This window comes from Puma concolor, chromosome C2, assembly GCF_028749965.1.
Source record: "Puma concolor isolate L17-30 chromosome C2, mPumCon1.1.hap2, whole genome shotgun sequence".
NCBI lineage: Eukaryota > Metazoa > Chordata > Mammalia > Carnivora > Felidae > Puma > Puma concolor.
In genome coordinates, this window is record NC_141675.1 from 58,993,536 (window position 1) to 59,017,713 (window position 24,178).

Genomic DNA, 24,178 nt, shown 5'->3' on the forward strand with positions numbered 1-24,178 from the left:
CCAAGGACATAAAACGAGAAAGGCACAATTCTTGTCTTTAATTCTATTAATAAAGGACAATAAATAAATACATTAATTAAGGCCAATAAGGAAGATAGAGGTCCAAAAGATGACATTATTATGATATTATTATTGTAAAATAGTACTACTATTCACCTATTATATCCTAAACATTTTATATGTAATTATATAATAATATGTTATTGCATATTTTATCATGTACCAGCAACTGTGTTTTACATATGTTAGGCAAGCCCTGTGAGATAGGAGTACTAGTTTTATTTTACACAAGAAGAAGCTGAGGCTCATGTGGTAAGTGATTGTGTAAGGTTGTATAGCAAGTAAGTGGTAGAGATGAGAATTGACAAACACCAAAGCCTTTGTTTTTCCTATTTCATCATGGCAACTCTCCGGTGTTGTTTAAGCAAAGCTCAGATTTTAATTAATTCTGTTTAGAGTATTTGGGGATGATTTCAGTAGAGGTCATATGTAAACTAAGTCTGAAAGCTGGATAAGAATTCTGGAAGTAAGAATGTGTATTTCAAACCTACAAAGATATAAAGAGTATGGTGTAAAAGTTTATTGGTCAGTAACTTTAGGGAATTGTGTAGTATATCCTACCCAAGGATTTGGACCTTACTTTGCTGTAGTCAATGGAAGTAGATCAATAGACTTGGAATTGACATAGTTACAAAAAAAAAAAAAAATCACCATTCTTTTTTAAAAATTAATTTATTCTTTTACATTCTAGTGTAATAACATGCGGTGCTATATTTAGTTTCAGGTGTGCAATATAATGATTGCACAGTTCTATACATTACCCACTGATCATCACAGTAAGTGTGCTCTTAATCCCCTTTACCTATTTCACCCATACTTCCTCTGGTAACTGCCAGTTTGTTCTCTATATTTAAAAGGGTTTTTGTTGTTGTTGTTTGTTTTCTTTTTTTTATTTGGTGTGTGTGTGTGTGTGTCTCTTTTTTATTTTGTTCATTCGTTTTGTTTCTTAAATTCCACTTATGAGTGAAATCATATGGTATTGTCTTTGTAGGACTGACTTATTTCACTTAGCATTATACCCTCTAGATCCATCCATGTTTTAGCTAAAGGCAAGATATCATTCTTTTTTGCAGATGGGTAATATTCTATTGTATGTATACCACATCTTTTTTATACTTTAATCTGTCAATGGGCACTTGGGTTGTTTCTGTATCTTGGTTATTATAAATAATACTGAAATAAACACAGAGATATATCTGTCTTTTCAAATTAATGTTTTCATTTTCACTGGGTAAAATAAAATAAAATAAAATAAAATAAAATAAAATAAAATTCCAGTAGTGGAATTCCTGGATCATATGGCAACTCTATTTTTAATTTTTTGAGGACCCTTCCTACTGTTTTCCACAGTGACTGCATAAACTTGCATTCTCACCAGTAGTTCATGAGGGTTCCTTTTTCTCCACATCCTTGCCAAGACTTGTTCTTTCTTATGTTTTTGACTTTAGTCATTCTGAGCGGTGACAATTTCATTGTAGCTTTGATTTGCATTTTCCTGATGATTATGTTGAACATCTTTTCACGTGTCTGTTGGCCATCTATATGTCTTCTTTGGAGAAATGTCTATTCATGTCCTCTGCCAATTTTTAATTGGGTTATTTGAGTTTTTGGTCTTGAGTTGTATAAGTTCTTTATATATTTTGGACATTAACTCTTTTCAGGGGTTAATGGATTGTCTTTCAGTGGATTGTCTTTTTGTTTTATTGGTGGTTTTCTTTACTGTGCAAAAGCTTTCTATTTTGGTGTAGTCCCAATAGTTTAATTTTGCTTTTGTGTCCCTTGCCAGAGGAGACAAATCTAGAAAAATGTTTTTATAGCTGATGTCAAAGAGATTACTGCCTGTTGTTTTCTTCTAGGAATTTTATGGTTTCATGTCTCACATTTAGGTCTTTAAAACATTTTGAGTTTATTTTTTCTGTGTAAGAAAGGGTTTAGTTTCATTCTTTTGCATGAAGCTATCCACTTTTCCCAATACTATTTGTTGAGGAGATGATAGGAGATGGTATTTTTCCCATTGTATATTCTTGCCTCCATTGTCATAAATCTATGTATTGATGTAATGGGATATTAAGTCCCCTACTCTTCCTGTATTGCTATAAATTTCTTCCTTTACATCTATTAATAGTTGCTTTATGTATTTGGGTGCTCCCATGTTGGTGCATAAATGTTTAAAATAGTTATATCACGGGGCCTCTGGGTGGCGCAGTCGGTTAAGCGTCTGACTTCAGCCAGGTCACGATCTCGCGGTCAGTTGGCTTGAGCCCCGCGTCAGGCTCTGGGCTGATGATGGCTCAGAGCCTGGAGCCTGTTTCCGATTCTGTGTCTCCCTCTCTCTCTGCCCCTCCCCCGTTCATGCTCTGTCTCTCTCTGTCCCAAAAATAAATAAATGTTGAAAAAAAAATTAAAAAAAAAATAAATAAAATAGTTATATCTTCTTGCTGGGAAAATCACCATTCTGTAAATATTATTATTTGAAATTATATGTGTGCATATATTCTGTAATAATGGAACTATAAGTTTTTGGAAAACCAGGTCCATGTTATTTCTTTCTCTCATGGAGTTTAGTATAATAACCCAGTAAGATTTATTAAATAAAGGAATTGACTGGATTATGAAACTAAGAGGTTATTTGATCTATCTGTTCACCAAACAATAAATATAACATTACAACTACTAATAATATTATGAAAATGCTAATATGGTTTCTGAAGCTGATGATTCACTTCTTTGAAACATGGTAATGAGGCCAATAGTGGGGATTTAATCCTGTCAGCTTTTTCTTTCTTCCATGGATATAAACATTGACCCAGACCATTTTTACACTTTCAAGAAGGACCCTGTGAAAGAATATGGATCAGTTACTGCAAATCCATCATTAGTATTAAAAGAAACTAATATACATGCTTTCCTGGTAGTGGGTCAGAAAATGTCATCTTTGCATTGGAAAGTCAGCAGTATTTTTATGGTTGACCTCACAAATCATGTTACGTATAAATTCCACTTGTGTTCTAACTTTATCATTCTTTCTTGTCCTACCATATAAAGAAGTATAGCTTTTAATCTAAATACCAAAGCATTATACCCAAGAATATTATTAAGAAGCTCTCTTTGTTCTAAACCCTCTTCTTATTAGCAGTAGGACTGATCTTCTGCTTCTCACCCTGAAACACTAGGTCAGAGAACCTGTTATTTCATATACAGTGATTTATTTGAATAGAACATGAGAAAATTTGTTTTTTTAATGTTTACTTATTTTGAGAGAGAGAGAGAGAGAGAGAGAGAGAGAGAGAGAAGGGGGGAGAGCCAGAGATAGAGGAGAGAGAGAATCCCAAGGAGGGATTCTCCATGCTGACAGCACAGAGCTTGACACAGGCCTTCATCCCACAAACTGTGAGATCATGATCTGAACTGAAATCAGGAGTTGGACGCTTAACTGGTTGAGCCAAACAGGTGTCCCAAGAACATGAAGAAATTTAAATCACTGTGGTCTTTCAGTTCATTAAGAGCCAAAATAAAAAAATCCAAACCTAAAAACCAATTTTATGTTTGTATACTTCTCTGGAGAAAGAGAGACATACTCATATGTCACAAAACTTTCTAGTAGTAGAATTGAAGGGCCAGGTTTAATACTGATTTTCAAAATGCCGCTCAGTATAAAATCCAGTTTTAAAAGTATTTTTCAATTTTAATGCAGATACAACATATGTTTTATTAAGTACATTTTATTTCTCATAATGACACAATGATAATTTTATACAATAGGTATTGAATAATGGGACATGTAGATTAGCTTTTTAAAACCTATTACTGTGGTGTCTAATTATTAGAAATAAAGTGTATACAATATATTCCAAATATGTTATTAAATTTGCTAGGCTCTCTCACAATAAAGCAATAGATAGATAACAAACTTGTTTAAGAAAAATATATAAACAATATTAAACCATTAGAAAATAATTACTGTTTATATAAAATCAAATGCTAAATGGTGTGATAAAATTTACTTGTAACCATAATTGAAAGAGGGAAACATAATGCTTAATAGGAAAAATAGGTTTAATCACATATAGGGGATGAAATGGGTGATAATGTGTCAATGAGAAGACCTGAATTCTAAGTTCATCCTCTCTATAAGTTATGTGACCTTGAGCAACTTACTTAACCTTCTTAGGCCACTGATGAAGATAACACTTGCTCTGTATACTTTGCATAATGTTGTGGGAAAAAATTATAATAAAAGTAATATAAAAAGTTTATTTTAAGGGCGCCTGGGTGGCTCAGTCCTTTACGCATCCGACTTCAGCTCAGGTCACGATCTCGCGGTCCGTGAGTTCGAGCCCCGCATCGGGCTGTGGGCTGATGGCTCGGAGCCTGGAGCCTGCTTCCGATTCTGTGTCTCCCTCTCTCTCTGCCCCTCCCCCGTTCATGCTCTGTCTCTCTCTGTCTCAAAAATAAAATAAACGTTAACATTTTTTTTTAAAAAAGCTTATTTTCAAATAGAATATAATATCAAGGTAAGTGGTAGTATTTTTATGCTTTATACTAGGTTGACACTCAGAATTTGCTTATAATTAATTATAACTACCTCTTTTACTGGAATTTCAGAAAAATCTGTGGGTTATATTTTGTCACATTAAAACATTACTACTATATAGAAAAAGATTTTGAATGCATATTTGTCTTGTTTTATAAGGAGGTATTTATGATTTCTCTCAATATCGATGTTATAAATTTAGAAATTTAGGTATACATTTAATCATAAAAAGAATTCTGAAATACTTTTTAAAAATAATTATTAAGTTTATATGTGATATTGAAAAAGTATTTACAATAGAAATTTGAATTAGTACAAATTATCTTAACTTTGACTAGCTCTTAGTCTTGTGATTTTTTTTTTTTATTATGAAATTTATTGTCAAATTGGTTTCCATACAACACCCAGTGCTCATCCCAACAGGTGCCCTCCTCAATGCCCATCAACCACTTTCTCTTCCCTCCCACCCCCATCAACCCTCAGTTTATTTTCAGTTTTTAAGAGTCTCTTATGGTTTGGCTCCCTCCCTCTCTAACTTTTTTTTTTTTTCCTTCCCCTCCCCCATGGTCTTCTGTTAAGTTTCTCAGGATCCACATAGTCTTGTGATATTTTTACTGAACTTGTATTATTCTGGTGTTTTTAAAGCAGGAGAGATGTGGGAATTTCAGACTTTATACAAGCAACTGAATGCTCAATTAAACTGTCCACTCTTCCTTTCTTGCTTCACTTTATGTTGAGGCATAAAGAAAAAAACAAAAGGCAAAAAACAGTGCTACATTGTTATGGCCCCAAACTTGAAAAACCTATGACTGACTCTCAAGGAGGATAAAGAAGAGACAAGAGAGTGCTAAGTACAGGATTTTTGGAGAGGATTCCTTTGGAGATAATCCTATCTTCCTATTAAGTTGTAAAGAGAAAAAAATCTGCCCTTCACCTTGAGCCTAATGAGAAAGATTTCATTCAGATTTCTTTGAGAGCTTGATGTGTGTTGTTGGTAATTGAGAGGTGGGCTTAGTGGACTGGTGCTTTAGGTAGGACCAAGAAAGGGACTACTGTCAATGAAATAAATTCTGTGTGTGTGTGTGTGTGTGTGTGTGTGTGTGTGTGTGTGTGTAAAGAACTTATTCTTATTCTTGTTTTTCATGAGTTGATGTGCTGTAATATTGTTGCATGATGCCTTCCCAGGAAGCAGACTCTGGAACAGAGATTAGCTAGCTTGTGAAAAAGATTTCAGTGACTACAGTGAGAGTCAACACCTGTGGAAGGGAGAACTAAGTGAGAAGTTGAGCTGCAAAGCTGAATGAGTTTACCTGAGTTAGTACAGTTTATCTGAGTAAACTTTAGAGTTTACCTAAGTTAGTACAAGTGGACAGGTCCTTTATATCCATGTGTTATTCAGCCTGTGGACACTGGCTGCCCAGGGAGGGAAATGTGACCACAGGTGAAAGATCCCCAGAGTGATGATAGCTGAAAGTAACCTTCCCCCTACGTCGGGGATTAAGTCCTTCTTTTCTGAAGGGGTATCTGGGCAGTGCATCACAGCACCCTTTACAAATCCCACATTCCATATGAGAAACCCACAGAGTGAATGTCAGCCTGGATTCTGCTGCCTTCCAATATGAAGAGATGCTGGCAGTAAGTGTAATGGAATGTATCATTGGGGCATAAGCCAAGGTTGTATTTGAAGTAACAAGCTGAAGGAAGAGCACTGCTACTGCCAAGAAAATTGTATCAAGAGGACTAAGAGGGGATTTTCTTGAGTAGCACTGCCCATTAGAAAGACAATGTGAGCCACATATGTAATTTTAAACTTTCTAGTAGCCATATTTTAAGAAGTGGCTAAGAAAGTGAAATTTAAAAAAAGAAATAAGTGAAATTAATTTTAATAACATTTAAATTTTTAACTTTTTCTGGGGCACCTGGGTTGCTTGGTTGGTTTATCATCCAACTCTTGATTTTGGCTCAGGTAATGAGCTCAGTGGTAAGATCAAGCCCCTCATAGGGCTCTACGCTGGGCATGGAGACTGCTTAAGATTCTCTCTCTCCCTATGGCCCTCCCCCACTCTTGCAACTGCATGCACATGTGCTCTCTTTCTCTCTCTCTCTCTCTCCCTGTAAATAAATAAATAAATAAATAAATAAATAAATAAATTACTATTTTTCTAATTTAAATATAATTTGAGGTATTTAATGCATTTTTGTCAACATCATAGTCAAAATGATAAAAGACTCAATGAGATTCTTCTTTCTTTATTTATTTTATAATTTTCTTTAGTAGGCTTCACACCCAATGTGGGGCTTGAATTCACAACCCAGAGTTCAAGAGTCACATGCTTTACCAACTCAGCCAGCCAGGCGCCCCAATGAGATTCTTTGCATTCTTTCTTCATATTAAACCTTAGAAATCAGCATGTATTTTACTCTATAGAAACCGCATTTCAAGTGCTTAGTACCTTCAAATTGGACAAATGCCATATTGGACAGTTCAATTCTAGAGAAACTACAGAAATGCCCCTTGAAACAAAAGTCAGTTTTAACCTCCTGCTATACCTAGAGATTGCCAATCCATTATATGATAGTGACAATCAAATAAGAACTTTTTATACCTCTTATCTGTCCTCATTCCTACCCCTGAAAGTCTCAAAAATATTAATGCCCCAACTTGATAGCACCAAAATATATAAAATAATAACAAACATAAAGGAACTCATTAATACTAATACAATAATACAAGGCGACTTTAACACCTCACTTACATCAATGGACAGATCATATAAACAAAAGATCAACAAGGAAACAATGGCTTTGAATGACACACTGGACCAAGTGGATTTAAGAGATATATTCAGAACATTTCAAAAGCAGCAGAATACACATTCTTTTAAAGTGCACGTGGGACATTCTCCAGAATAGATCACATGCTAGGTCACAAATCAGGCTTCAACAAGTACAAAAAGATTGAGAGCATGCCTTGCATATTTTCCTATGGCAACACGATGAAATTTGAAGTCAATCACAAGAAAAAAAATTGAAAGACCATAAATACACGGAGGATAAAGAACATTCTACTAAAGAATGAATGGGTCAACCAAGAAATTAAACAAGAAATAAAAAACATGGAAACAAATGAAAATGAAAACACAATGGTCTGAAACCTTTGGATTCAGCAAAAGTGGTCATAAGAGGGAAGCATACAGCTTTCCAGGCCTACCTCAAGAAGCAAGAAAAGTCTCAAATACACAACCTAACTTTATACCTAAAGGAGCTAGAAAAAGAACAATTGATGAAGCCTAAAGCCAGGAGAAGAAGGGAAATAATAAAGATTAGAGCAGATATAAATGATGTGGAAACAACAAGCAAAAACAGTAGAACAGATCAATGAAACCAGGAGATGATTCTCTGAAAGAATTAATAATATTGATAAACCCCTAGCCAGACTTATCAAAAAGAGAAATGACCTAAATAAATAAAATCATCAAAGAAAGAGGAGAGATCACAGCCAACACCACAGAAATGCAATTATAAGAGAATATTAGAAAAATTATATGCCAACAAATTGGACAATTTGGAAGAAATGGATAAATTTCTAGAAACATATAAACTACAAAAAATTAAAGAGGAAAAGATAGAAAACTTGAACAGACTAATAACCAGCAAAGAAATTGAATCAGTAATCAAAGTCTCACAGCAAACAAAAGGCCAGGGCCAAATGGCTTCCCAGGGGAATTCTACCAGACATTTAAAGAAGGAAGAGTTAATACCTATTCTTCTTCTCAAACTGTTCCAAAAAATAAAAATGGAAGGAAGACTTCTAAACTCATTCTATGAGGCCAGCATTACTTTGATTCCAAAACCAAAGACCCTATTATAAAAAAACTACAGGCTAATAATATTCCTTATGAAAATGGATGCAAAAATTCTCAACAAAATATTAGCAAATCAAATACAACAGCACATTTTATATATATTCAGTTAAGAATGTATAAAAATTATAGTTAAAATTATGCTTGATATATAAATGTATATTAAATATCCATATATATATTCGATATTCATCTCATCCACTTCTATATATAAATCTCTGTATATAAATCTATATATAGTAAAAGCTTGGATTGCAAGTAACTTATCCTGTGAGTGTTCTGCAAGACAAGCAAACATTTCTAATAAATTTTAACTTGATAAATGAGCGATGTTCTGCAATATGAGTAGTACGTGATGCCAAATATACAGGATCACAATTGAGCCAATGGTTCTTGAAATTCATGTTAATATAGAAGTGCTTTGATTATAAGCATGTTTCCGGAACGAATTATGCTTGCAAATCAAAATTTTACTGTCTATACAATTTTTTGAAAATATATCATTTAAATAATACATGTGTTCTTATTTGAACACAGAGACCAAACACTGACACCATGAAACCAATCCCTTATTATTCTCTCTAGTCCAGTCTATTATAGAAGTGACTTAATCAGATTCCCCACATCTGTTTTACCTCCTTCAAATTTATTTTTTAAACTAAAGAAAGAAAATGTTTTAAAGTAAGAAACATAGGTTCTTAGCTTAAAACCATGTGATTGTCTCCCCAGTTTTCCTTAAATTCAAAAATTCTTACATTGACCATCAGAACCCTAAATATTCTCATTGCCATCTGCATCTCCAGTTTTACCATGAATCAAATTATCCTTTTTTCCATATATTCCAACCATGATAGTTTTCTTTCAGTTCCTCAAATGCACTCCACTCTTTTGCACAATAAGCTCTTCACATGTGCTGTTCCCCCATACAGTTAAATATACTAGTTAATTTCTTTGCTTTCTTTTGATCCCCAACAGTGTTTTCTTTCCCTGAAGATGTAATTTCTGAACCCATAGAACAAGTTAGACTCAGGAGTCAAGTGTGTTTATAGCATTTTATGCTTTAGTTATTTATTTACCAACTTGACATCTAGATTATAAGCTTCCTTAGGACAGAGACCAAAATGTCTTGATAAGATACAGAACTCATGAACTTATAATGTGTAATTTGCTCATTAAATTAATGAAGGGTAGATTTTATATTGGTTTTATTTTTGTTTCTCCCATCATATCAGTTATAAATGCTATTATGTGATTTTGTGCTAATAAATATACATATGTATTAATTTAATGTATTATTTCATATATGCATTAATTCATAACACATTCATTGAACAGTACGTTAAGAGAATCGCCATGATCAAGTGGGATCAAGTGCAACCTTGGTGGCTGCAATGGTGGTTTAATATTCACAAATCAATCAATGTGATATGTCACATTAATGAAAGACTGGATAAGAACTATATGATCCTTTCAATAGATGCAGGAAAAGCATCTGACAAAGTATAGCATCCATTCTTGATAAAAACCTTCAACAAAGTAGGGATAGAAAGAACACACCTCTAAATCATAAAGACTGTATATGAAAGACCCACAACTAATATCATTTTCAATGGGTGAATACTGAGAGCTTTTCTTCTATGGTCAGGAAGAAGATAGGGTTGTCCACTCTCACCACTGTTATTTAACATAGTACTAGAAGTCCCACCCTCAGCAATCAACAGCAAAAGGAAAAAAAGAAAGCATCCAAATCTGCAAGGAAGAATTTAAATTTTCACTATTTGCAGATAACATGATGGTTCTATGCAGAAAATGCAAAAGATTCCACCAAAAAAATTGCTAGAACTGATATGCAAGTTCAGTAAAATTGTAGGATACAAAGTCAACATACAAAAATCTGTTGCATTTGTATGCACCAATAATGAAGCACCAGAAAAAGAAATCAAGGAATCCATCTCATTTATAATTGCACCAAAAACCATTAGATACTTAGGAATAAACCTAACCAAAGAGGTAAAATATCTGTATCCTGAAAACTGTAAAACACTTATGAAAGAAATTGAAGACAACATAAAGAAATGGAAATGCAATCCAAGCTCATGGATTGGAAGAAAAAAATATTGTTGAAATGTCTATACTACCGAAAGCACTCTACACATTTGATGTAATCCTTATCAAAATACCACCAGTGTTTTTCACAGAGCTAGAACAATCTTAAAATCTGTATGGACCACAAAAGACCCCAAATGGCCAAAGCAATCTTGGAAAACAAAAGCAAAGTTGGAGGCATCACAATTCCAGACTTCAAGGTATGTTACAAAACTGTAGTGATCAAGACAGTGTGGCATAAAAACAGACAAATAGAACAATGGAGCAGAATAGAAAACCCAGAAATGGACCTTCAACTATATGGTCAATTTACCTTTGACAAAGCAGGAAAGAATATCCAATGGAAAAAAGGGCAGTCTTTTCAACAATTAGTGCTGGGAAAACTGGAGAGCGACATGCAAAAGAATGAAACTGGACCACCTTCTTACACCATACACAAAAATAAATTAAAAATGGATAAAAACCTAAATGTGAGACAGGAAACTATTAAAATCCTAGAAGACAACATGGGCAGTGACCTCTTTGACATTGGTCGTAGCAACTTCTTACTAGACATGTCTCCAGAGGTAAGGGAAACAAAACCAAAAATTAACCATTGGGACCTCATCAAAATAAAAAGCTTCTGCATGACAAAGGAAACAATCAATAAAACTAAAAGGCAACCTTCAGAATGGGAGAAAATATTTGTAAATGACATATCTGATAAAGGATTAGTATCCAAAATATATAAAGAACTTATCAAACTCAATACCCAAAAAAACAAATAACCCAGTGAAGAAATGGGCAGAAGACTTGAATAGACATTTTTCCAAAGAACACATACAGATGGCTAACAGACCCATGGAAAGATGCTCAACATCACTCATCATCAGGGAAAGACAAACCAAAGCTACCATGAGATATCACCTAACACTTGTCAGAGTGGGTAAAATTAATGACACAGGGAACAACAAATGTTGGTGAGGGTGTGGAGAAAGGAGAACCCTTTAGCACTGTTGGTGAGAATGCAAACTTGTGCAGCCACTCTGGAAAACAGTATGGAGGTTCCTCAAAAAATTAAAAATAGAACTACCTTACAATCCAGCAATTTCACTGCTAGGTATTTACCCAAAGGATACAAAACTACTGATTTGAAGGGATACATGCACCTGATGTTTATAGCAGCATTATCAACAATAGCCAAACTATGGAAAGAGCCCAAATGTCCATTGGCTGATGAATGGATAAAGAAGAAGTGGTATATATACACAATGAGAATATTACTCAGCACCCCCCCCCAAAAAAAAGAGTGAAATCTTGCCAATTGGAACAATGTGGATGGAGCTAGAAAGTATTATGCTAAGTGAAATAATACAGTCAGAGAAAGACAAATACCATATTATTTCACTCGTATGTGGAATTTAAGAAACACAACAAATGAACATAGGAGAAAAAAAGAGAATCAAACCTTGAAACAATTTCTTAACTGTAGAAAACAAACTCATGGTTGCTGGACGGAAGTGAGCAGAGAGAGGGGTTAAATGGATGATGGCACTTGTTGTGAAGAGCACTAGGTGTTATATAAAAATGATGAATCACTAAATTCTATACCTGAAACTAATATTACACTGTATGTTAACTAACTGGAATTTAAATAAAAATGTGAAACTAAAAAAAAATACATATTAGCTACTAAGTTAAAAAAAGAAAGAAGAAGCTTACTATCTTCTTCTTCCTCAAAGGTTATCAGGCCTAGCTGTTTAAACAGAGATGGAATCATATTTCCTTAAATGAAGATAATAGTGGTGAATATGTTTGAAGGAAATGGAATGTTTAGAACATTGTGAATTGAAACCAGAAACACATCTTAAAATTGTCACTGTTTCAACAGTTTTGAGATATAATTGACATCCAATCAACTGCACATTCATGTGAAGCTTACAATTTATTAAGTTTTAATGTAAGCACACACCCATGAGACTGTCAGTACACTCAAGATAATAAAAATATCCATCACTCCCTACAGTTTTCTCATGTTTCCTTGTTGTCTCTTCTTTCTACCACTCCCTCCTTTATTGGTCCCAGGCAACCACTGTTCCTCTTTCTGTCATTTTATTTATTTATTTATTTATTTATTTATTTATTTATTTATTTATTTAAAAAATTTTCTTTTTCAATGTTTATTTATTTTTGGGACAGAGAGAGACAGAGCATGAACGGGGGAGGGGCAGAGAGAGAGGGAGACACAGAATCGGAAACAGGCTCCAGGCTCTGAGCCATCAGCCCAGAGCCTGACGCGGGGCTCGAACTCATGGACCGCGAGATCCTGACCTGGCTGAAGTCGGACGCTTAACCGACTGCGCCACCCAGGCGCCCCTCTTTTTGTCATTTTAAATTAGTTTGCATTTTCTAGAGTTTTATATAAATGGAATCACACACTGTTTTAGTCTAGTCCATTTCACTCAATATGATTATCTTGAGACTTGTCCATGTTGTTGCATTTTATCAACAGTTTATTCCTTTTAATTGCTAAGTAGTATTCCATTATGTGGATATAGTATACTTTTTATCTATTCACCTCTTCATAGATTTTTGGATTGTTTTCATTTGGGGGCTATTACAAATAAAGATGCTCTGAATATCTGTGTACAAGCCACTGCATTGACATATTCTTTTTTAAAATGTTTACTTATTTTGAGAGAGAGTGTGCGCGTGTGTGCACATGAGTGGGGAAGGGGCAGAGAGAGGGCTGAGAGAGAGAGAGAGAAATAGAGAGAGAATCCCAAGCAGGCCCTGTGCTGTCAGTGTGGAGCTTGATGTGGGGCTTGATCCCAGGGACTGTGAGATCAGGACATGAACTGAAATCAAGAGTCAGACACTTAACCAACTGAGCCACCCAGACACCCCTGCATTGACTTATTTTTAACTTTTTCTTAGAAAAATATCTAAGAATAGAATGGCTCAATCATATGGAAAGTGCATGTTTAGCATGTTTAACTTCTTAGGAACTTTCCAAACTGTTTTCCAAAGTATTGTTCCCACCTGTACTGTGTGAGAATTCTAGCTGTTCCGTCTTTTCATAACGCTTGGTATAATCAGTCTTCTAAGTTTTATCTATTCTATTATGTATATAGGGTATCTCATTGTTTTAATTTTCACTTTCCTAGTGACGAATGTTGTTGAGCCTGTTTTCATGAATCTAGCCTCTATCCATGTATCTTCTTTGTCATAGTGTTTTTTCATGACTTTATATGCCATCTATATACCTTCCATGGTAAATTGTCTGTTCAGTCTTCTGCCTATTTCTTTTTGAATTGAGTTGCTTGTTTTCCTATTGAATTTTCCAAGTTCTTTGTGTATTCTATATACAAATCTTTTTTTCTGATATATGATTTACAAAATATTGTCTCTGTGGCTGGTCTTTTCATTCTTTAACGAAGGCTTTTTTTTTTTTAATTTTTTTTTTCCAACGTTTATTTATTTTTGGGACAGAGAGAGACAGAGCATGAACGGCGGAGGGGCAGAGAGAGAGGGAGACACAGAATCGGAAACAGGCTCCAGGCTCTGAGCCATCACCCCAGAGCCTGACGCGGGGCTCGAACTCACGGACCGCGAGATCGTGACCTGGCTGAAGTCGGACGCTTAACCGACTGCACCACCCAGGCGCCCCATAACGAAGTCTTTTGAAGAGCAGAAGTTTTTAATTGTGATAAAGTTCAAATTATCATTTTGATATTTCATTGATCCTTGGTTTTGGTATTATATTTAAGAAATCTTTGCCTAACTCAAGGTCACAACAATTTTTGTCTTTTGTTTTCCCTAAAAGTTCTACAGTTTTAGTATTTACATTAACTTATGATCCACTTCAGGGCCACCTGGGTGGCTCTGTTGGGTAAGCGTCCAACTTCGGCTCCGGTCATGATCTCGCATTTCATGAGTTCAAACCCTGCATAGGGCTCTGTACTGACAGCTCAGAGCCTGGAGCCTGCTTCGGATTCTGTGTCTTCCCCTTTCTCTGCCCCTTCCCTGCTTGTGCTCTCTCTGGTCTCTCAAAAAAAAAAAAAAATGAATAAATGTTGAAAAAAAATTTTTAAATAAAAAAAAACTTATGATCCACTTTGAGTTAATCTTTGTGTGGGTTGTCAGTATGAATTGAAATTTATTTTTTATCACTTCATTTGTTCTTGTCTTTCAAATATTACTGTCCTTCATTGCCTGATGCCTCGTGTCTTTAAAACCATTGTTTTATATATTTTTCCCAGTCGTTTGTTTCAAGTGGGAAGGTAAACTTGGTTTCTGTTAACTCCATCTTGGCCAGAAGCAACTGTCATGAAGTTCATTTTTAATTAATGAAAGTTATTTTTTTTTAAAAAAGGGCTGCATTTTGTTAGAGTACTTTCTTTTATTTAAGAGTGAGTGAGCTGAAAAACTTTAAAAAGCTGCATGAGTTTTTATTCAAAGATAGGAGAAGAAACACCCCACTAAAGAAATTTAACAAAAGAGTGGAAGACAAACATGAATATCTGCCCTGAATCCTCTGTGTTACATGTAGGAACAACATAATCTTTAAATCTAGATCACTTATTGTTTACATACTTTTAAAAGCAGTTGATATTTGAGGCACTCATTAATTAGTATTTGAAAATGAGGAGATGTTTCCCATGATTCTCATAAGTAATGGAAATCCTAAAAAATGGCCTTTAAAATCCCTCTTTGTATACCTGGGAAGTCGCAAGAATTCTTCCAACTACTCATGTCAACACTGGAGAAGCTAGAAACATGTTCTAAATATATTTCGACACAATCAAAATTGACATTTACTTCTTTGAAAATACATAATGTTAAAGAAAATCCAAATTTTGATTTCAAATGGTATTTCCAAATTTTAATTTGTTATAAGACTTCCTATTTGTACTGAATTTCTCCTATTTCTCAAGCCATTTCCTTTCTTTTGTTGGTTTCCCACTTAGTTAATTTCTCCCATATTCTAATCACAGATTTACATCTATTTTTCAAAGGCTGTCTAAAGATCACTTTGAAAGAAATCCAGCTTATCTCTGTCATTCATAAGATTAACCTACTATTCATTCAACTCATCAATAAATGATGAGGAAAGTGAGAGACTAGATCCACTTGGTTCATATGCCCAAGATGAATTTGATGAGTGTTATGTCAGTGTTGGGCACTACATATCAAGGGATGGTCCACATTCTTGTACTTAAAATTGATTCTCTCTCCTTTTTTTTCCTCTCATTTTACAGTCTCTGAAAAATTTTCAGGTGAACTGGAGGTCTTTCTGACTGACCTACATATAAAACTGGAAGGAAGTTCTGAGTTGAAATTTAGCATGCAAAGTTTTCTGCAAACCTATATTATTCATGTGAATGAGAAGTGACATACAGGATACTTTGCAAAAACAATGAAAAAGAGAAGTTTTAAAGTTTGAAAATATTTCAATAGGAAAACAGTAATGAGTAGGAAGATTAAAAATCCCAAAGGCAATGAGTTATAATTTTGTCAAACATAAAGTAATATTTTGATGTTTTGTGAGAGTTTTTATAAAGTTAGATGAAGACATTAATACTGTTTTTAGAATGCCTTTTTAGAAAAAAGAAATCCTGTTGTACTTTTGTAACTGAACCAATGTGAGTTCACTCCTTGGTGAGTCACAGATACACCAGGTAGGGTTGTCACACAAAGTAAATTTTATTTGAGGCAAATAAGGAGATCACTGGGAATAATTTCCAAAGCCTTGACTTCCTGAGAAAGGGTGAATGAGTGCCTTTTGTTTAGGGTTAGGATGAACATTTAAATAGGGAAGCCTTGTCATCCTTTGTAGAGGTGGGCATGAGGTCATGCATGCACCTTAAGGAAACATGCCTATACATACATCGTATGTTATATAAATGAGGCTGGTGCCCCTCCTTGGGTAGAGATTTTATTATTATAATGAGGAAGAGGGAATTGTTGGTCATTCCAGATGTCACTCCGTGGTCTGTGCAGGTGCCAGTCGGGGGTTAAGCTCAAACTGGTCTGAGTGGTCTGGGATGGCTGGAGGTCCTGTCAGGACAGTTTCAGGTTTCATTTGCCTGTGTTAAGAAGTAAGCCAGAAAGAAGAATTTATGAAAAAATATAGGACAGAGGTTGTGGAGTACATGCAGGTGGGCAATAAAGTTCAGGTCTTGAGGTCTAGCTGGTGACACTTTTATTAGAGTTGTATATCCCTAAATCATCATTGAATTTGTTGCAATTTGTTCTGAATTGTGATTTCTATAGTAGGGTGCCTGTATAATACTAAAAATAGGGATTTATTATTTTTAACTGTGTTCTTTCCCAAATGTGCTAGACCAACATAGAAAATCTGTTAATCTATGTGTCTCCAAAATACTATTTAGAATTTTTTACCCAGAGAAACCCAAGAGTGTATAATGTTTAAAGTGTATAAATAATATCTGTAGCATTAAAGTTTTTTAATCATAAACATAATGTTCATTTTAAGGTGATCTCTGAAATGTATATCATAAAACTCAAAACACCATAGAAGAAAATTAGAAACCATTCATTTAACCATTATCTTCAATTAATGGAAAGGAAATGGTAAAATTTAAAGTGATTAATTCCTTCACTTGACTGTCCATACTTTAATATTGATATACCTTATGAAGATCCCATATGCATGGGAAGGGTAGTCTTTTTCAGTTTCTCTGAACACAGATGATTGGGAGGGTGTCTTAACCTTTTCTGGTTTCCAAGCATAGGTCTCAGGCAAAGGTCAACATTGTCACCACAACTTTCCTTTCTTTGAAGGACTTACAAGAGTAAGATTTAACCTTCTTATTTTTTTTTCCAACTCTGGCAAAATGTGTGTTACTGTTGTGTACATTTCAGCTAAAGCAGTAGTAAGAAGACAAATCAGAATACACAAATCCAGGTAAAGTTGAGAATGAATCAAAATATCTACCATAACCATGAGACTTTATAATTTGGTATATAAAAAAGCTTGTTAAACCAAAAGAAGTGTTTAATTTTTAGACTATTAGGCAGTTTTAAAACAGTGAAGAATTGCTATTAGTATGGTGAACATTTTTTGGTTCAAAATTAACTTTCTAACACCCTGAAATCATGTCATGCCTAATTAAGTAATGTAAGTCTGACCTTGAGTTTAATAGGATGAAAAGGGAGAATAGAACTTGCATATGGTTGGTGCTTCATAACTGTTGACTAATAATGACTATAATGATTTATAACTTGGATCAAATAATATCACTAGATATTTATACTCTTTCAAGTTTCATTTAAAGTTCATATCTGAAATCTATTTCGTAGAGATGAGCAGGCATATCCATTTAGAAAGGACTAAATCAGTGCTTCTCAACAGGAACAGTTTTGCTTTCCAAGGGACACTTGGCGATATCTAGGAACATATCCTTCATTATTACTACAGGAGTTGGGGGGTGCTACTGGCATCTAGTGGGTAGAGGCTAGAGAGGCTGCTAAATATCTTGCAATGTACAGAACAGCCTCTCAAAATAAATAATGATTTGGTCCAATATATCAATGATATTGAGATTATGAATCTCTGGGCTAAATAAGTTTTATAAGGAGTTAATATATACTCATGTGTGTAGATACTTAGATAGTGTGTATCAGGGTGTGTATTTATGACTCTCCAGAAATTCTGGAAATTTTTCTTTACTTTCCCTTTTTTTTCTGGCTAAAAAAGTTATGATATTGTTTGCCAATCATTCTCTAGTGAAGTAAATATTCTCTAGTTGTTACTATAATACACAAAGAAACAACTTTCATTCTGATATTGAATCCCCAGTCCTAAATAACAACAACAGAAAAGCGACGATAGAATAAAGCTAACACAGTACAAAGTTAAATCCTCAAGTTCTAGAACATTATTATGTGTGAGTCTCTGACCCTTTGTCAGTGTTGAGAGAATCAAAGGAAAGAGAAGAATACTTTGAAAGTTATGTCTTTACAATATCTCTCAGAAATATTTTTTCTCTTGGCACATTTGAGAAAGAGAGGGCTTGTTCTTCTCTTTCTTAGCTTAGAGAGTCATAGATACAGTCGTGTAACTACCTGCAAAGAACATTCCCACTTAAATGGAGAAGTGGGGGTGATAACTAAAAATCTGCCATAGGAAGTGATCAAAGAAGGCCAGTCAAAGAAAATGTAGGCAGTGAAGTTGGAGGCAGCTGAAAGAAAAATTAGGATAGTTAGATTCCTGTAGCTGACATATTTGGGATTATAACAATAGAGATTTCAAAAGCTGTAGTCACCCATATCAGAGCATTTGTAAAGACAAAGTACTCAAAACAAAGCTGCTGGAAATTGTCTATTACATGAAATTTAAGCAAGAACAAAGAGAAAAGATGACAATATGAGGAAATAATTGCTACTATGTGTGTCTATGTACATGTATAAACTGATTTATTTAGTCCTTTCTGAATTATAATTTATAAGACATATTGGCATTTGGAATTCATAAACCATCTCTACATCCAGGCAGCTTTTTTCTAAATTAAAATTTCCTTCTTCCATGTATTTTTGATTTTGTTTTTCCCATCCCAGCCATGTTGTCCTTAGTTATTTTTTAAAAAACTGGGACCAGGGGTGCCTGGGTGACTCAGTAGGTTGAGCGTCCCACTTTTGATTTTGGCTCAGGTCGTGATCCCAGGGTCATGGGATTGAGCCTTGTTTCAGGCTCATGCTGAGCTTCGAGCCTGCTTAAGACTCTCTCTCTCTCTCTCTCTCTCTCTCTCTGTTTCTCTCTCTCTTTCTCTCTCCCTCTACCCACCCCCCCCCTTTGGCCTTCTCCCCGCTGGCACATTCTTTAATAAAAAAAATATAAATATAAAGTAAAATACATTACAATGCAATACAATACACTAAGTTTGTTGAGTGTCCAACTCTTGATTTCAGCACAGGTATTTATCTCAAGGTTGTGAGTTCAAGCACTGCATTCAGCTCCATGCTGGCTGTAGAACCTACTTAAAAAATAAAGAAAAATTTTAAAATGAAAATACGTGGACTGTGTATACTTACTGTAAGGTTGATTCTTTCATGGGACTGACTTTTTGTAGAACTGGGTTTAACAAAGATAAGGTTATCAGGTTGACTTAATAGAGAGAAATCGCCTTACCTTCTTCCACTAAATTTAACTTTAAATCTGTTTCATCCTATTTCCATCTTCCCACTTAGCATTAATACCCCCACCTATAAAACCTGAGGTCCGCCTAAAGATAGGGTGAAAGAGCCAGTCTGTTAATAAATGAGTGAAGCAACCTTCATGGGGACTATGGCAAACTCAAGAGTTGGAGACCTATAAAGAGTAAACACGGCCATTGTAGCTTCTGGCTTTCATTCTCATGTGTCATGAAGGGCTGCTGCCCAGTATTGTTAAACATTCCAGTTTTTATGTTAAAAAATAATAAATTCATACTTTAAATTAAACACCCAAATTAAAATGTTTTCTCTCTCTCTTTTTCTTGTCTTTGCCTTTTTCTATTTTCATTTTGAATTTAGTACAATATACATATCAGAGACCACTAATGTGAAACTTCTGGCCCAGATGATCAAAGTGTTCCATATTTTTCAAAAAAGGTACTAAGAATATATTAACATTACACTAGAAATCTATTGTAAATATATTCAAATAGTTGGTACTAAGGATTGATATTCCAAGAATAGCATTTTTATTAAAGAACCAGAATGTAGCTCTGAGAGACTGTCTAGCCGAGCAAAGACATTTTGCATAGAATCCTAAAATAGTATTGTTGACTGAGGCAGAAGCTTGTGAGATTTTTATCTATGAAAATTGTACTTCAATATATCAGCTGTGGACTTGGGGTAAGATTTAGGTAAGATATTTGAGGCAATTAGTATTGTCAGTAGAAATGTTTGTCCTTCATTATTGTTTTCTAAGTACTGAACTCTTTAACTTTTTAAACATATTTTTCTACTTTTTGCATGGAGACAGTACATAAACTCAATAATCCAATTCTGTAGAACTAAACCAGACATTTGTATAATAGGTTTGCTGTAGAGGTGGTGGTACAGCTTGAACCTGTTATTGTAATACAATTCTCGGTATCAACTTGGAGATCATTCCAGGTCAGTGATTTGACTTCACAGTAGAATCACGTGAGGATTTTTTTTTTTTTTTTAATTCTGATGACCTGACTGCATTTCATAACCATTCAGTCTTTGTGGGGTGGGGAGGTATGGGAAAGATCCAGACATCATTACTTTTTTAGCTCTTTAGTTGAGCAGAGAACTATCTAAATAATATTCACTAGAATTCTCCTTTAAGCCAGTGGTCATAAGAGTCTTAAAAATCTTGAGGACCAGATAAGGTTAATTAATCCAATTGTTCATTTAACAAACACGTATTAGGTACTTACTCTGTACTAGATACTTTGCTTGAGGGGAGGGGTGATATGCAAAGATGAATAAAACGTTTTTTGCCCCTCAAATAAATAGAATCTATTTTTTTAATGTTTTTATTTATTTTTGAGAGACAGAGAGAAACAGAGCATGAACAGGGGAGGGGCAGAGAGAAGGAGACACAGAATCCCAAGCAAGCTCCAGGCTTTGAGCTGTCATCACAGAGCCCGACGTGGGGCTCGAACTCATACCGTGAGATCATGCCCTGAGCCAAAGTCAGATGCTTAACTGACTGAGCCACCCAGGTGCCCCAGAATCTATTTTTTTAATGTTTATTTATTTTTGAGAGAAACAGTGAGAGACAGAGTGTGAGCAGAGGAGGGGCAGAGAAAGAAGGAGACATAGAATCCAAAGCAGGCTCCAGGATCTGAGCTGTTAGCACAGAGCCCAACGCAGGGCTTGAACCCACAAACTGTGAGATCATGACCTGAGCTGAAGTCAGATGTTTGACTGAGGCCTCAGAGCCCCCAAATAGAATCCATTAGTGGAAGTTCTTATAAATGAGTAAGTGAAGTGTTAAGATAGCTTTGGTAGAAATATGCCTTTGGGGCGCCTGGGTGGCTCAGTAGGTTAAGCATCTGACTTCGGCTCAGGTCATGATCTCGCTATCTGTGAGTTCGAGCCCCGCGTCAAGGCTCTGTGCTGATGGCTCAGTGCCTGGAGCCTGTTTCGGATTCTGTGTCTCCCTCTCTCTCTGACCCTCCCCCGTTTATGCTCTGTCTCTCTCTGTCTCAAAAATAAATAAATGTTAACAAAAAATTTAAAAAAAGAAAAAAATATGCCTAGAGAAAAAGGGAAAAGCAATTTGATCTGGAACTTGATTGAATATTAGGGAGAAAAAAAATCATACAGGATTATTCCTTCAGTGAACCTGAGAAATGAATAAATATTTTTGGCCAAAATAGAATGGGATATTGGAAGGGGTACAGTCAGCGTGTGAGAACAATTTGTCCATCTTAGATCTATTGAAGATAATCAGTCTGAACAGAGCTTACAGGTTGATTTTACTTACTAAAATTTAGTACAATAAATACTGTTAATTTTTTTTGTTTTCGGTAATGTTATTAAATAATTTAAAATATTTGTTACACTTGTCAGAGTAGTTTCCAAACTTTAATGTGCATCATAATCATCTGAAGGCTTTTTAAAACACAGATTTGCTACCCCTCCCTCAGCTTCTGATTTGCTAGGTCTGGGGTGGGCCCAATAATTTGCATTTTTAACAAATCCCAGTTGATGATGAAACTGCTAGTGGTCCAGGGACAACACTTTGTGAAAAAGTGTTCTATAAAGAATAGATTGTCAGGTGATTTGGTCAGGGTCTAGGTGAATATATTTTTAGTAAACAATTCCATCTTTATAAACCTCCCCACTTATAAAATAAAAAAGGTTGCACTGTACAATACCTATAACAAAGAAATATAGGCATCCCAGATGGGCTAATAGTAAATTTTCAAATTGAAAATATTCTTTAGGAGAAGATGAGTGTTTTGTGAGAAAAGGGCAAACAAGTATAACAGAATATTCAATCTTGACTCTGACCTAAGCAGTTCAGTTCACTCCCTAAATTTCAATACCCAGTCAGTAAAACAAAAGCCCAGCCAAACCCACTACCCTTTAATGGGACTTTGGAGATCATCATTCCTCCATTCATTACCATCATATGCTCTCAGAACTGCAGGCTACTTTTGAGAGTTTCCCAACTTCAGGTCTTGCTCTCCCTGAAAGGAGTTCTGGTATTTGTATGTATTAATATGTATTTCTTCATCTCATAAAATTTTCATTGAGATCTTAGTACTCTACAGGGATTTTTACCTCTTAGCTGCTGGCTGACCCACCTTTTTTAATTCGGTGTTTCTAAATTCTCAAGCAGCCCTAGCATTCTGTCTGTGGTCTATATGCAAACTTGGTAGGAGGGGAACTCAAGGGACTTGAGACTTCAGAGCATATGATGATGGTTGAGCCAGTGGAGGGAGCTGTTTGCTTGAGAATCACTGACCTTTTTGGTATCTAGCAGACAGAAGCACACATTTCATTGCTAGCGAAAAGCCTAGTGCTAAACATTTATTGCTCTGAGTTAGTATTTTCACTGAGCTAAACTGCTTATGTTGCTTTGAATTTGGAACAAAAATCACCTTCTATCAAAGGACTATACCTGCAATAGCCTTTGTGACTAAGTGGAAGGTTGGTAGAAGCAGGACTTGAAAAGATATGACCTGTATGATGCTATGAGATTTGCTTAGTGATGTGAACAGTTCCTTATTAAATAAGTGACTTTGAGGGTGCTCAGTCATAACTCATATAAGGTATAAATTATGTTTCATAGAAAAAGTACAAAATTGTCATTCTGCCTTAGTCTATATTTATCTTTAAAGATAAAGATAAATTTTCTTTGGAATTCCAGAGTTAATTATTTATTTTAATAGAATGTGTAGATTTAAATTGACTATAGTGATGAATTTTAGGACCTATAAATAGTGCCATTAATCTGAAGAAGTACAGATGTGTGAATAAAAAATAATATTTAATGATGGCTGATAAAATTTTTAAATGTAATGCTTCAATAGTATGAAATTTACCTTTAAACTAAAAAGGTTAAAGTTTTGCTGTATGTGTCTATCTTATTTATGCTTTTCTATGCAAAAATATAGTTCATGATAATTCAGAATGTCAGATAAACTTATAATTTTAACTTTTATCTTTACTGAATATTTATGGCATTACTAACAATGGTAAATACAGCTTAGTTTATAAGCTATTCAATGGTAATGACAGCCCCAAAAATGGAGAGAAAAAATAGACTGGTTGTCAGGAGATCCTGGGTTCTAGAGATGAAGTCTCTTCCCTATTAGCAATGCGATTTTGTAAAACTATTTAATCTCACTGGGCCTCAGTCTTTTCAGTTTTAAATTAGTAAAGTTCAACTTCTAAGACTTTCCAGGTTCCCAATTTTTAATTTTTTTCAGATGATTTTTATTTCTTAAGATTTAGACCACTTGGTATACCAAAGCAAACTGAATACCAGTATATTTTAAAACCACGTTGTTCCAAAAACACATGTATATTTGAAAAATAGTCTAAATCTAATGTTAGTTATATGGCTAAAAAAAATATATATATATATATATATTTATATCATAATTTTGGATCACTTAGCTATTGGGAATATTGGTTTTAT

General features: G+C 34.7%; 1 protein-coding gene and 1 long non-coding RNA gene across 9 annotated transcripts in view; one reads left to right on the plus strand and one right to left on the minus strand.

Moving 5' to 3' along the window:
• The window catches only part of LOC112849965 (uncharacterized), a 566,245-nt gene that overhangs the window by 21,273 nt on the left and 520,794 nt on the right, over positions 1 to 24,178 (plus strand). The gene's annotated exons all lie outside the window — the stretch shown is intronic.
• LOC147577278 (uncharacterized) lies at positions 16,465 to 23,006 on the minus strand. Of its 3 annotated transcripts, XR_015255787.1 has the most exons (5): positions 22,839 to 23,006; positions 19,427 to 19,541; positions 18,634 to 18,749; positions 17,199 to 17,430; positions 16,465 to 16,631 (listed from the first exon to the last, which is right to left on the minus strand). It is a non-coding gene; the product is annotated as an uncharacterized LOC147577278 (long non-coding RNA). The 3 variants fall into 3 exon arrangements; XR_015255785.1 differs by lacking the exon at positions 17,199 to 17,430; XR_015255786.1 differs by lacking the exon at positions 17,199 to 17,430 and having other exon boundaries at positions 19,427 to 19,544.